The sequence below is a fragment of the Marmota monax genome, unplaced genomic scaffold, assembly GCF_021218885.2.
Source record: "Marmota monax isolate L192 unplaced genomic scaffold, Marmota_monax_Labrador192_F-V1.1 WCK01_AAM20220418_F8-fsc00071, whole genome shotgun sequence".
NCBI lineage: Eukaryota > Metazoa > Chordata > Mammalia > Rodentia > Sciuridae > Marmota > Marmota monax.
The window spans coordinates 4,019,259-4,034,696 of NW_026695217.1; the positions used below are offsets into that span (position 1 = coordinate 4,019,259).

Below are 15,438 nucleotides of genomic sequence, written 5' to 3' on the forward strand. Positions count from 1 at the left end.
ACCCCTGAGCCACAACCCCAGTCCAAGATCCTATTTTTTAAAGGTTGCTTATCCCTAGTCTATGGGGAAAAAATCTGAAAATCTTTGAATGCGACCAAATATAATGAATGAGTTTAGGTTGATACTGTATACAACTTTAATGTAAAAATCAATGATATTTCATATATTAGAAATAGAAAATTAGGAATTGAAATTTTAAACATAGTATGGAAATATGAAAAAGGAATAACTAATTAAAAGATGGGAAAGACCTGTCAACTAAAAAAAACGCTGCCGTGACATGTTATGAAGACCTGAATGAATAGAGGTAGCATATTCATGGTTGGAAACACGCAGTAGTATTAAGACGCCAACCCTCTCTAAATTGATACAGAGCATTGGAATTGATCACTGCATTGGCATTGAGTGTAAACTCAATCAAGTTATAGCAGGTGTGTTTTTTTGTCAAAATTGCAAAATTAATTGTAAAACTATTGTGCATATGAAGAGAAACTTGAAATGTCAAAGCACCTTTGAAAAAGAAGGACAAAGTTGTAGAAAATGATAGTTCTACTCTCTTTGGTTTGTTGTGAAGATTAAATTAATGACTGCATTTGGAGGACATTGGCTGCAACGTGGTGCACTGTTAGTACTACTGGTATCTACTACAGCCCCGTAGGCAACAGAAACAACACCAGAGCCAACTCTACAGGGCCTTCAAAGTGCACCAGGGAAACCCCAGCTGCAAATGGTGGAGATGGGCAAAGCAATTGGCTGTCTTCTAGGATGAAGTCAGCAAAACGGGCTAAGAGGAAGACTAGGGTTGAACATCTTAATGTGAGGGAAATACATTAAATTGTGGGATCCTCTCTGAAATTCTTTATAAAAACTTATATGTCATTTTAGTCTTATGTTCAAATTACCTTATCCCCCTGTGGCCAACACTTGTGGATAAAGAAGGAAGGGTCATTGAGAGTGTCCACAACTGACCATAATAGGAAGAGTTTTCAGGGAAAAATGGACAATTAAACAATTGTCTAAAGTTCACTGGTTTAGGAAGAAGAGGAGACTTGAAATAAATATTTAGAACTTTATACAAACTGAACACACAAATGGGTGAAGAGTGGGGGAAATATCAAAAGAAACACTGAAGGCCAGCCAGTGTTCATACTACAGGGAGTGACAGGCCATAGGTAAAGAGAAAGGAAAGGGAATACTTTTTTGTAATTTTATTTACAAGGAGAGAATAAAGTTTTTAATTTTACCAGAAAGTCAATTGGTCATATCCTATCACAGGATCTAATAGGATAGGTCATATCCTATTACCACTCAGGCTATAAGACTAACACAATTTCTCTGCATTCTACTTTACATGAAAGGAACTATTTTTAGACATCTATGGATGCATATGATAAACTGCATAGAAAAAGAAGGTATGGAATGCTCAGTGTTTATTCGGGGCATCTGTGGATGTTCTAGGGACTATGTTTTTTGAGATATGAACTTCACCCTTGAAATGCTTGGGGTTAGCAAGTTTGTCTCCAAAGACCATACTCCAGTCTTCTTAGCATATTGGCAAAGACAGCAGAAATACAGACAATAAAATATGCACATTGTTTTGTGAGAGTTATGTCTAGATTGTGAGCTGAGAAAATATGAAGGAGGTTGTGCAATACTGATATAAAGAGCAACCTCAGATAGGTCTTGAAAGAGCAATTCTGTAAAATTAGAGCTGTCAGATTAAATGAATTTTCCAAGAAATGAAAAAAAATGTTGCACATGAAACATGAACTAGCAAATCTCAGCAATATCTTTTACAGAGTAATAGAGCTATCAATTCACATTGGTGACATAGTGTCATGCAACGTAAGTAAAACAGACATGGCCATATATTTGATGCACAATCCAAGAAAGAAAATTCTCATTTCTATGTAATTCATATATCTGGATATAGTATTCATCTTTTATATTTATTTTCACATCACCAGAATATCTAGAACATTTTACTCATCTGGGATTTCAAATAGGTTACAATACATTTTGATTTGTGAATAGGCATCCATGTTTAGTATTTTTGTAACATAATCTCATTCTCTTTGACTTTGGAAAATATCTAGTCCTGCTTCAAGTACTTTTCAAAGCACGTTCTTTTTTCTAGAGTGGAAAAGGGTTAATAGTGAGTCAACATCAATATGTCAGAGTAATGACCTAACAATTTTAATATGCGAAATTAGATTAAAAGTGCTAGTTCATTGGTCCAATTCCAGGAAGACACTAGGTCCAACCCCAGTTTGGCTTCTCATAATGCATCATGCTCCTCTTCCCCTGAGCAACTTAAACTTTGAACATAAACATGTTATCAACTCTGGTTCTTGGAAACAATTTTCCATCAGGCTCCCACTGATGCATATTTAACTCAAGTTGCTCTCTCTTCCAAGGGTACTTAGAGTTTTGCTCTTCATACAAAATTAAAACCCTGTAGGAAATAACCTTGAAGAATGAATGAAGACCTGGAGGACGATTATTGTAACTTTATAAAGACAAATCTACTTGTTAGAATTTCCTAGTTTCCTTAGAGCATCTACCCGCTGGCCCTAGCTTCCCTGTTGGCACCGTATACTATTCAAGACAATTTTCAGTTATCCTGTCTATGACAGCAAAGAAAAAAATCCAAACCACTTGCAAGGATAAACAAGCTGAAATCTGTTATACAGAAAATTGGCTAAAAGATGTTAAAATTGGATAAAAGATGTTAAAATTATAGGAAAGAGATATAACAAAACATTTAAACCTATCAGATTGGAAAGGTTTTAATAATTCTTAAATTATAGTTAACATTCCTTTTTCATTTTTAATTTATTTTTACTGGTTCTTCTGCTAGTTATACATAGCTTTAGGAGTCATTTTGACAAATAGCAAAGAAATGCAGAAGCCAGATTTCAGGGTAAGGTGTGTCTGGTGGGGGGTAACTATCAGTGCTTTCAATCTCCTTTCAACAGCCTGATCTGTAGTTGATCCTCGTTCATTTCTAGCTCATATTTTCTTGTCTATGATGCAGAACAAACACTAGGGGGAGAATATTTGTTTTGACTCTTGCTTCTTTGCTGCAGTCAGTCTTCATTGATTTGTGACTAATCCAAGATTGCTGCCCCATCTCAAAAGAGACCTTCCAGTTCTGGTTTTCTACATTTTTCTGGTCAGTAATAAACTTCTAAATTCCATTCTTCACAAAGATCAGAAACCAAGCCAAGGAAAGGAACTATGGAGTTGTTGGTTAGGTATTGTTGTGGTCTGCACCCAGTTAATAGGCACCCACTGAGATTAACTTCAGAAATGAAATATCTAATTTCAGGAGAAGAAAAATCAAAGGGAACCAAAACAGAGAAAGTTATTAACCGGAAACCAAACCTGAGGCTTAATATCTGGTGTTACAGACTTTCAGCTTAACTTGAAAGTGAAAATAAAAATAAATAAATAAACACTTACAAAAAGGAATTTAGAGTTTTTCCTGTTTATCTCCCTGAATGCCTGCAAATATGAGCTGTTCCACAGAGTGGGAATTAATCAGTCACCAGAGCATAAACTTAATCTCTTGGCAGCCAAATAGGAACTAAGGGAATGCAATGATGTCTCTTCACATGAAAATTTCTTCAGCTGAGCAATGGACCAAAAGCATTCAAAGAAATGAATACAAATTTTCTTCCCATTATCAGGGGAGGCTGCTTCTCTACCACTCTTAAGCACTGAATCTAAATTGACTTTTCACAATTGCCCATATGACACGTTGTCCAATTTCCTTGCCATTTAGCAATGTGTCTAAAGACATATTTAGTAGCTTTACAGTTTTGGGTCCTATTCAGTTTCACACATTTATTAGGTATCTTGAAACATATCTTCCACAGACAAAGGGGTACTAGTACATTTGTAGTATAAATGCTTTCATGAGGTAAATTCACTTAATTCATGCAGACCTCACATATTATTACATAAGCAATTCAACAAAGAACAAAAGCTAATATAATAGTTATTACATAATACATATTGTAATATTATTGTCATAAATGCTTAAAGTTAATAAGGATAAAAGATGTTAAAATTATAGGAAAGAGATATAACAAAACATTTAAACCTATCAGATTGGCAAGGTTTTAATAATTCTTAAATCATAATTAACATTTTTGCATTCCTTTTTAATTTTTAATTCATTTTTACTGTTTCTTCTTCTAGTTATACTTAGCTTTAGGAGTCATTTCGACATCATCATAAAAGCATGGAATACAATTTTCTATAGTTCAGTCCCTAGTACTTTACCTGTCCCTCCCCTCCTCCTTACCCCAATTCCCTTCCCCTCTGCTTGAATGATCTTTCTGTTGTTCACTTTTGGTTATTTGTTTTTAGTTAGTGTCCTGGGGATATATGTGATGGTAAGATTCACTGTGGTATATTCATCTATGCCCACAGGAAAGTAGGAAAGTGAGGTCAGATTCATTCCACTGTTCCACTTAAAGGTTTATGGAAACAGCACTGTCATATAACATGGCAGAATGCAAATCAGTGCACAATTTCTAGTTTTAAATAGCACTTATAAGATGACTATCAAAGGGTATTACTAACACAAATTTCAGCATATCCATCCAGTATATTAAGCAGCTCTTGAATCAGGATAGGACCTCAACTGAAGCACAGGTGTGGGTGTGTGCTATATAACAACACAATCAACCTTCTGGACACTAAAGGACACTACTGAAAATTTCTTTATCTAGGTATTAAAACTAAGCACCATATAACATCACAGATTCATCCCATCATGGAGTTCCATAACTCTGCTCCTCTCAGCTCAGTTTCAAAAGTCTGCAGTGAGGACGACGATGCCTATGTTGTTAAAGTTATGATCTGGCACGAGGGCTTTCTGGGTGCTGTAATTGTACCCTGCCTCCCCCACGAAGCACTGTGAAGACCCCTCCAGAGCTGGAAGTATCTCACCTGCACTCTCTGAGCCCTTGGGGTCGAGGTACAGGGGGCAACTGGTGAGTTTGCATCTAGTTGTTGACTTCTGGAGCTTCATGGGCACCCATGTGTGCGTGCCTGTGTGCCCGCCCCCCCAACACACACACTTGCTGTTAGGGAGAACATGGCCCACCTCCATACTGTAATTTTGCTTAGGAGCTTTTAGGACATTGCAAATCTAGGCTGTCTCGGAGGTATCCACAAAAAAAGCATAAATAAAACCCCTCTGTGTTGGGTTAAAAAGCAAACTGCCCTGCTTCTAAACTTAGAACCAAAGATAGGAGAGGCTGAAGTCACATCTGACAAAACATTATACATGACCTCTTCTCTCCATACAGCAGGTTACCCTTAAAATTCACCAAAGATGTGTGGTCTGCACTTGGAATGGGACAGTGTTATCTAGAGGGCTTTTAACAGCATGCTACACAATGGGGAATCAAGCTGGACTTTGCATTTTGGGGACAACTTACTTTGGCACTTCTGTAGGATGACAGATGTTCTGGCACAGGAACTTTGAGAAGATATGACACCAATCCTTTTGAATTGCCATGAAGTCTATCAAAGAAAATAAGAAAACAATCAATTCTCTTAAATGACAGGTACCTGTCAAACTAGCTCATGTGACGAGAACACAAGTGCCATCACAGCTGTATCTGTCACGCTGTATGATCAATTTTCCAAATAAATAATTAGTGAAAAATTTACCAATCCCAGGGACTACAAAGTAACACATTCACACCAATTGAGTCATGTGGGAAACTGGGGGAGCTAGAGCCAGTGTTTGAGCCAGGGGCCCTTGAAAGTGAGTTTTCATGCCATTTCAGTTGGTTTTAATATTATTTCTTAATATGATAAACTAGAAATGATATTCTGAGCTCAGAGAAACAGGCAGGAGTGAAATCATAAAGTTTTCTTTGTAGGTCTTTGTGATTACTTCTGAGTTCCTGAAAGAAGCCTGAAGTGGGCTCAGGTTCCCTGAGGAGGTCACTCAGCCTCTCTGGCCTTAGCTGCCCCCTCTGTGAAGGGAAGATATCTTGTACACTGAGAGATGGGCAAGGTCCCTTCCAGCAGAGACATCTTGTGATTATCAAAATGTGCACCTGTTACAGACACACAAGCAACCAACAGGAAAGGGAATGTAACTCAGCAGAGAAAATGTTTTGGTCTGTTCAGAAGAGTAATAAAAAGTTCTAAGAGCTTCTTTTCAAAGATGCGATATGGTAAATCATGGAGATTTTGATTTCTGAAAACTATAGTTTCTTTAAAATTTTAGCTGGAGGTACAGCCATAGTGTGGTATTCCCACAAATATCATAATATAGTCAAATGAGTATTTTCCCAAGAAAATTGTATATATTTAATGTAAGAAAATCCAACCAAGGCAATTTCAACACTTCAATATGTACTTCCTTATCCATCCATGAAAGAAAAAAAATAGACTAAGTGATTGAGGCAAATAGACTCCTATATCTACAAATACATAGTGCAGAGAGTGTATCAGGCTGCACTCTAACGGCTTTGATTACACATTCCACCCAGTTCTCACCACAACCCTGGAAGATAGTGGGAGGATTTTAAGGATGACAAATTTTAAAAACTTCTTGTTTTAAACATCAAAGAACACTCAACTATTAAGCTTTGATCTGAATTCGGGCTTCCTGGTTCTTCAATCTAGTATACAACCCATATTCTCTACAGCCTTGCTTAAGGTAAAGAGAAAAAAGAAAAGGGAAAAAGAAGCAGCTGATAATTTCTTAAATAATTATCTAATCTAAGAATCATTCACATATGGAAAAATGTTCAAATTAATTATTTTAATACATAAAAACATGTAAAAATGGGCTGTAATACAAACAAAAACATCTTTGTAGAATATTATAAAATTTTCAAATAAGAAAAACTGGAATCCCTCTAAGCTAATTAATTTCTATATCAGAACCACATACATATTAATAAATATATACACACATAACAGCAGATAAAAAGCTACGAACAGTACTGAAATGATAGAACGATTATCAAAGATTCTCTTACACACTCCAAACCCTGACATCTAATTGTCTTAACAATCATAGTGACAACAGAGAAAAATAAAATATTATCTAATATTTTTATAAATCTATCATTCGTATTATAGAGTGAAACAGTAAACAAACAAACAAAAAACAAAAAAACCCACAAAATCATAGACCAAGAGTATCAAAACATTGAATCTTATAGGATAATAAAAGATATCACACTATGAAAAATAAATATATACTCCAGACATGCTAAGGTCATTTATCAATAAAAATTATATGCAATTACATGCACATAAATAATACCAAGGAAATATTACTCAGTTTTTTGATTAGTTAGGTCTTCCTTTTCAAATACTGCATTAGGAAAAACAGGTTGATAAGAGTGACTTTTATTTTTCTGTGGAAAAATTGTCTTCTAATAGAAGGCATTATGTGACAGCTCAATTTCAGACCTGAAATTTTGAAAATATTTAGTCATCAGTGTTCATTAATGGTCTTAGAAGGACTTGAGAGGCATTTAGAATTACATGCCAAAGGCCAGTAACAGAATCAAAAATTACTATGTTTGAGGGCTGGGGATGTGGCTCAACTGGTAGTGTGCTCGCCTGGCATGTGCGGGGCGCTGGATTTGATCCTCAACAGCTCATAAAAATAAAATAAAGATATTGTGTCCACCTAAAACTAAAAAAAAATATATTAAAATTTTTTTAAAAAAATTACTCTGAATCTCACATTTACATTTGGAAAGAAAAGGGAAGAACTAAAAATATACTTGTAGGTTTATTATGTATAATTTAAAGTGTGAACTCCTATCTCAGCATAATATTTAGCAAGACCTATATGAAGGCATACCACAATCACAAAGCTTACAAAGCCCATTTTTATAGTGGTTACTTATCTTTAAAGAGCATTCCAAATCTATTCCAGGTCATTTAGAAATAAACATGAATTTGCTGAAGACATTTACCTCCAGAGTCATAATGGACACACATGGATTTTGCATCAGAGGACTAGGACTCATTTGGGTTAATTAGTTCAGTCCTGTTTTTCTTTGTCTAAATCAGTCTTCTCTCTTGCTTGAGGAGCAGACAGTATTTCCCTGTCAATGTGTCTCTCCTCAATATTAGCCCTGAGCCTCAAATTTGAACTAACTTTAATCATCAGTTCCTGAGGACTATTACACTCATATTAGTCAGAGACTCCGAAGAAACAGAACCATAGGAGGTTACCAATATGACTACTTATTCCTGCAGAATTTGCATTGGAGTCAGTAGATGACATATCACCCAAGGTGGGCAGTGCCAACCAATCCTTTGAGAGTCCAAGTAAAATAACAGGTGGAAAAGGGTGAATTCATCTCCCATTAGATCTGAGACATCTATATTCCCCTGCCATAGACATCTGTGCTCCTAGATCTCAAGCCTTAGGTCTCAGACCTAGACTTATACTAGCAGCTGCTCCGTCCTCAGGCCTTTGGCCTCACCAAATCATACCATTGGTGGTTCCCCAGCTTGCAGACAGCAGACTGTGGGACTCTCAGCCTCCATGATGGTGTGAGCCAATTTCCACTAACTCTCCCGAGACATACGCCTATTGGTTCTGCTTCCTGTGGAAACCTGACCGGCACAGGTGTTGAACTGAAAGGGCTCATGGTAGGTAAACTCCATCTTTATAATTCTTTTTAAATTGTTCTCCTATTTTTCACTAATATTTCTTTTCCTTTTCTCCCAGGTTTATTCCTTTTCCTGTTGGAGATACAAGACACAGTAAAGGAAAATGAAGTAGAATTGCAGAACTCTGAGATAGAACAATGCCATATCAAAATCACCTTGAGCTCTATTTCTGAGTAATGAAAGATACTTTATTTCTGAGGAGATAAAGACCACTCACATTCACTAAGGAAAAAAAAACAGAAATAAACATAACTTATAAGGATATGAAATCCTTATATAATATACTTTCTTTACTGTAGTATACTTTATCAATTTTAAGATTACAAAATGAGTCAAATATTATTTTGACACAATTTGGAAACAGGTATATTTCTTTTCAATTCTCCTTTATAAATCAACTAATATAATACTGAAAACCATGGAGGTTATTACTATGTCCATTTCTTTTGCCTCTCAATATAGAATCTGAAGTCCTCCAGGGGAAAATGGTAACATAATAACATTCCCTGAGAGAGAAATAAGAGAGAAAGTTGAACTTGTTGAATTGTTTTTCTTTCAGAAAAGTAAATTTTGCTCTAAGGTTTGATGTTAGGACAAAATAGATATATTATAGTTGTGAACAAGTCTTCCACTCTACCACTTTGTTTGAGGATTAATGCACATAAATCAATCAGGATGGTTTGTCCCAATAGCTCTGTTGAGATTTTTTAATATCATAGTTAACAAAAGTTTTCATGCATACCTAAGTAATCAAAAGTCAAAGGACAATAATTCTGGTGTCAGAAGATCAGATTTAGCTCCTCACAAATGCCCTATGACCATGTTTCTGCCACATTATTGCCTTGGCCCATGGCTTCCCCTGTAAAACAGGTCCAGTGTGGTATCAGTCACACAGATTTGTTGTAAATAGCAAATGAGATTACCTATGTAACATGCTCAATGTGATATTTGTTGCCTATTAGGTCAATCTTAGCTATTATTTCCTCTTCAGACAAATTACTTTTAATTTACCATTTCCTTCCTTCCTGAGATTGTTTAATGTTTTAAATTTTTCTTGGTGAATTATAATTATCCCTAATAGTGAGATTCGTTGTGACCTATTTATGTGTTCACATAACATGGTTTGGTCAATCTCATGACATTGCCATTGCGACCCCACCACTTCTGCAAGTATCTATCTAGTCCCTTCAGCACTCCCCCCTCCCCCCGCCCCTCTAATGTATCCTGAGGTGTCAGCAGGGTAGGAGATGACAGTCTGACAGTCGCTGCTGTCTCTCCTGGAGCTTCCTTTGCTGCGGGCCAAAGGGGGTAGTGAGAATTGAAGGTGGAGATAAAGCACAGAAGGGGAAGAGGGTGGGTATGCAGGTGGGGTGAAGAGTTTGGTAAGGCAGATGTGTGAACACTGGATGGGTGTCTGGACCAAGCATGGGAGGGGCTCACAGATGCAGAAGAGTGCTTGAGGCAGGGAGGCTGGCATCCAGGTGGGGCTGGAGCAGAGGTGGGGAGACTTTCAGGAAATCTAGCCACTTGAGATTGGTAAGCAGGAGGCGGGCGTTGGCTTTGAGCAGAATGCTGGACAGAGGTGCAGAGGGCCAGGGTGGGACAGGTGCTCAGACTCTCCTGGCTGCAGTGGAGACAACACTCTCCCAGGAGTCAAGGTCTGCACAAGGACAGCAGCTGAGAGGAAATGGCTTTCATTGGATTTCAATGTCTTTGAAAGGCTTCACCGTGCCTGCACTCTTCTCGGCATTAGTCACTCCCCTCTATTCACAGAACCTTCAAAGCATCCTTAGTCCTGGCTATTCCTGTTCCTGCCTACCCTCTTCTTGTCACACTCCCCCTGACAGAGGCTCTCTCCTCTCTTCTTCAGGCTTTTGCACCTTCAGAGGTTCTGTTGGGCCAGCACCACAGTCTGTAAGTCAGTTCCCAAGTGGAGCACCTTCAGGCACCAGAACAACACCAGCAGAAAGCACGTGCCCACCTCTGGGCACGGCCTCATGGCCTCCAGGCCCCTGAGCATCACAGCTGGTTACAACACATGACCCCTCTTCTCCATCCTGCCCCATTACCTCAGAGGGAATTTTAGCATAACAGAAAGGAGAAGGGGTTTCAGGATGTCACATTTTAAACTGTATCACCAAATATGTTTCAAAGTTATGTTTATCAAAGGACAAATATGAAAAGTCTAAGCCTAATGGAAGCACACATCACAGCCTGAGAAGGCATCTGCCGGCTTCCTTGAGCCTTTGGTCTCTGTACTTGCTGAATGAAGCCCTCTCAGAAGGAGTTTGTGCTCCATCAATGTGTTCTTTGTAAATGAAAGTAGCTTTCTTAAATAATATTTAAGAATGGGCTAATAAGCCATCATATCATGGTGCCCTTTCCCAAACTTGAATGTTTTGTTCTCTTAAATGCTGATATCTAATGTTTCCTTGAAGTGCTTCTTTAGTGACAGTGTTGAAAAGCTGCTTGAATGTTCTAATTTGTTAGACCGCAGAAACTTAGGCTGATGATGAAACCCATTGTTATATTGTTGACACTTTTAAAAATCCAATTACTTGAAAAAGCATAAATTATTAAAATCGATACACACCTGAGATTTTTATTTGATATGGGCTTCATTTAGCCTAGACTAGGTTCAGAGAGCAAGGCCTCCCTCACATACTCCATCCTGCCCTGGGGGTTGTGGAAGAGGAATTGCAGAGGCAGGAACGCCCCCCCCCCCACCCATACTGGGAAGTGTGTTGACCTCAAAAGGAGGGCCCTGGTGGGCACAGGGCCCCATGGCTGCTGCCACCATTGCTCTGTCTTGCACAGTGGTTAAGGGAGCCCAGCAACTGTCAGCAAGAGCAGCAGGGAATGAGAAAGGCAGTGCTGGGGACAGATGGACAGGAAATGTCCTGTGCTCACTAGCTCATCCCTGAGATAGCCAGGTCTCCAAAAGGTGCAATTGTGTTTCATGTCATAGAGAACTCTTCTTGACACATGATAAATCCTATTCCTTCTTCTTTTTAACTTCTTGTTGAACTTCCAACACCCCTCCTACTGCTAAAAAAAGAAAACCTGTGCCCCCATCTAGCACACTGCACACAAAGGACCTATACAGCCCACTGAAGTGTATCACATCAGCAAAATCACAGTTTCTAGAGCACAGGTAAACAGTGGTTACTCCACCCTTTAGACATCCCTGTGTGCAAAACATGGAGCTCAGTCATTGGGCTGGTCAGGAAATGCTAGGAAGCTGAAGAACACTTGGGTACAGGGAAACCTTACCACATGTGGAAAACCCCAGAAGCCATGGGCTGGCTTCTTCCTTATATAGATGCCTAGAGCAGTGGCTGCAGATTACAGTCCCCTGGTGTATAGCACTGTGATTTGCTGGTGCAAGTTACACAGGCACAGTGCCTTGACAAATTTGTTGGCTTGGAGCTCTGTAGGTGAGCATCTCACTGGGACTGAATCGGAGTTTTTGGCAGAACTGTGTTTGTTCTCTTCTGGAGACTCTAAGAGGAAATCCATTCCTGTGCCTTACTCAGCTCCTACAGGTAACCTTTTCCCTTTGTTTCAAGCCCAAGTCTTTCCTTATTTTATTTATCTGTTTAGTTTGGGGCTGTAGTGGGGATGGAACCCAAGGTCTCACACATGCCCAAGAGCGCTCTACCACCAACCTGTGTTCCCAGCCCCATTTACCCCTTTTCAAAAGTAACAATGGTGGGTGGGCAGAGTCCTTCTCTCGTGACCATGCTCCTATCATCACATCTCTCTCTGATGCAGCTGGGAAACATTTTCTGTTTTGGAGAACTCATGTGCTTATACTGATTCAAGAGAATCTCCCCCATTTCAACACCATTAGTCACATTTTCCAAGTCATTTTTAACATTTTAAGGTAATAGTCAAAGCTTCCAGGGAGTAGATGTGAGGGAACATTCATCAACCTACCATGCCTGGGAGTTCTTAAAATGCAGTTACCTGGGTTATTCCCCACAGTTCCTAACTTATTTGATACAGAATTAGAACCAGGAGTCAAATTTTATTCAAGTTTTCCATTTGATTATAAAGTGCAGAGTTTTAAATCATGTAGATCCTAATATCAGCTTTTCACATTTCAATGTGCCAAGCAAGAATGGCCTAAGCATCTTTTTTAGAAATGAAGATTTTGACTCCAGATTTTAGGAGGAGGGTGTTTGGTATTTAGAATGTGGTCCTTGGATCAACATCAGCTGAGAGCTTGTGAGAATTGAAGAAACCCAGCCCCCTCCTCAGATTCACTGGACCAGACTCTGCATTCTCACAACTCCTTCATGTGGTGTGTCAGAAAACTTTAGTTTTAGAAGCAACACCTTAGATTTCAGGTACCACTTAGTATAAGAGGCATCTGAATGTGAATGGAGCCAATTTAAATACATCTTGTTTTACGTTATCCTCACAGTATTTACAAACAGTGTTTTTTGTTTGTTTGTTTGTTTTTTAGGGTATACTAGTAGTTTGGCTACCCGATACATCTTTTTCAGTTAGAAATGTGCCCTATCTTGGTGGCAGAGTTGCAAAATATTAACCTTTATTATTTGGGTAAATCTCTATCCAACCGTAGAGACTTCTGACATAGACTAGATATGGAAGCAAACCCGATGGACAAGCCACAGATGCTCCCTTTCTTAGTTCTCTGGGTTTCCTCCTGCTGCCGTGGACTCCATCTGTCCTGATCATTCAATCTCCACACTCAATGATAGACACATCAATGAAAATGCTCCTAACTGGACTGGGAGACCTTGTAGTCATGAATTGTCTTCATCTGTCCTTCCCATCTGCCTGCATATAATTTTCTTAAAAGAACACTCCTGACATAAGGGTCTTTTAGGAAACAATTTTAAAATTAGTAATTTCTATAAGGCTGATATCCTTCCTTCAGGAGAAAGGATTTTGAGTCACTTTGAAAGCAGAAGTTCTCCAGGTTAGCAGGCATCAGAGAACCCTAGAGAGTTTGATACTGCCCAGACTTCTAGGAAGCAATTGCAGAGTTTCAGATTCAGCTGGAGGAATTTGTACTTTACAGAGAATTTTGTACTCTACTCTTATTTCCATATATGGATTATTATCCAATCCTTCTTTAAAAGTACTTAATCAATAATTTCCTACCACAACAATTTCACTAGCATAAAAGAAATGGAAACCTAGATTTCAGCTAGATTTTAGCACTTTATGTAGTATTAACTGTTGGATTTGTTTAAGCAACTAGTAGCAGTACAATTAACTGAGTATTTTGCAATGACACAGATAAGGCAGGAATTGGTCAAATGGGCTAGAAAATATTGATTCAATCAGGTCCTCAGTAGAGTATATCTATATCCAAAACATTATTGTGTTAATACGAAGTCAGTGCAAAGTGATGAGTGGGATATTGGACACAACTCCACATATTAGATTTTTGAACTCTGATATGCATTTCATGGTTGAGGCATGACTCAATTTGGACTAGCTACATTTCAAGGGCTCAGAAATAACACATGGGAAGTGGTACCATATTAGTGCAGGTCTGTAAGCAATTTTCATGTAGATATTAATGAGATTCAATGTGATGTAGATTTCCACACATGCATACAGTGTGCACTGATGAAATCGATATTCTGTTACCCACTCTTCCTCCTCCTCACTGAGACATGTGTCTTTCCCAACCTCTAGAAATCATGAATCTGAATTGAGGTTGACTATTTTTAGCTTCCACATGTGAGAGAGAACATTTAGTACTTCTTTGTGTAATGTAATGTTCTCCACTTCCACCCATTTTGCTGCAAATGATGAGTATTTCATTCTTCCTCATGCCTGCCTAATATTCCACTGGGTGTATTTACCACATTTTCTTTATCCAGTCATCTATCGATGGGCACATAGGCTGACACCATGTCTTGTAGGATTTCTAAACATCGAGATCTTGAAACCCAGAATGTCCTTCTTAAGCTACTGATGAGAGGAAACATGTTCAAGTGTTCCTCTTGCTTCTCACTACAATTTCAAACTTATGCTTCCTTGTTTGTACATCCAGTGCTTTAATTAATCACCCTACACATCCCTTTGAATAATACCAAGTTGTAGTCAACAGAGCAATGATTCCTGCCCTGTTGCCCATCCCCCAAATAGGGAATGGAAATTTTAGTAATGCATTATTAAAGAGCAATTAGAATCCTGTTATTAGTTAATTACAGTTTTACCTGCCAATGAAGTCTTCCCTCACTAATACATCATTAGCAAATTGATGTGCTATTTATATTTAGTACTGCACTGACAAAAATAAAGCATTTCAAGGGCTCTTGAGGCCTCTGTTCTCTAAAGATCTCCAGTAGCATCCAATAGCACTTTTGAAGAGGAGGAGACTTGCTCTGCATTTCTGCACCATCCAGCATGGTAGCCACTGGGTATGTGAGGCCTTTGAGCCCTAAAAAAATAGCCAGTTAGAATGAAGGGTGTTTTTTTAAAAAAAAAAAAAAAACAATGTCATCCACTATAAATAAGACTATAAAATTAATACAAGTGTAGACTTAAACAGCCTCATGTGGCTGTTAGCTAAATACTAACACAGCACTAGATGGTATAGTCAGAGCTAGAGTACCTCTGCTGATCCAAAGTCTATGATCCCTCAGGGGAAAGGCCCAAGCGAAGCTGTAGAAGCCTACCTGTCACTCACTACACATTTATTTAGTGGGGAAATTAAACCCTGTCAATTAACAAAGTAAGGCAGTTCTGAATACATTTGGGTTAATTTAA

At 38.4% G+C, this 15,438-nt stretch overlaps 1 long non-coding RNA gene across 1 annotated transcript in view; it reads right to left on the minus strand.

Moving 5' to 3' along the window:
• LOC131423728 (uncharacterized) overlaps positions 1–15,438 on the minus strand; it is a 47,250-nt gene that overhangs the window by 21,614 nt on the left and 10,198 nt on the right. The window contains exon 3 of the long non-coding RNA XR_009225647.1: positions 5,457–5,541. This is a non-coding gene — a long non-coding RNA (uncharacterized LOC131423728). The remainder of the gene's footprint in view (positions 1–5,456; positions 5,542–15,438) is intronic.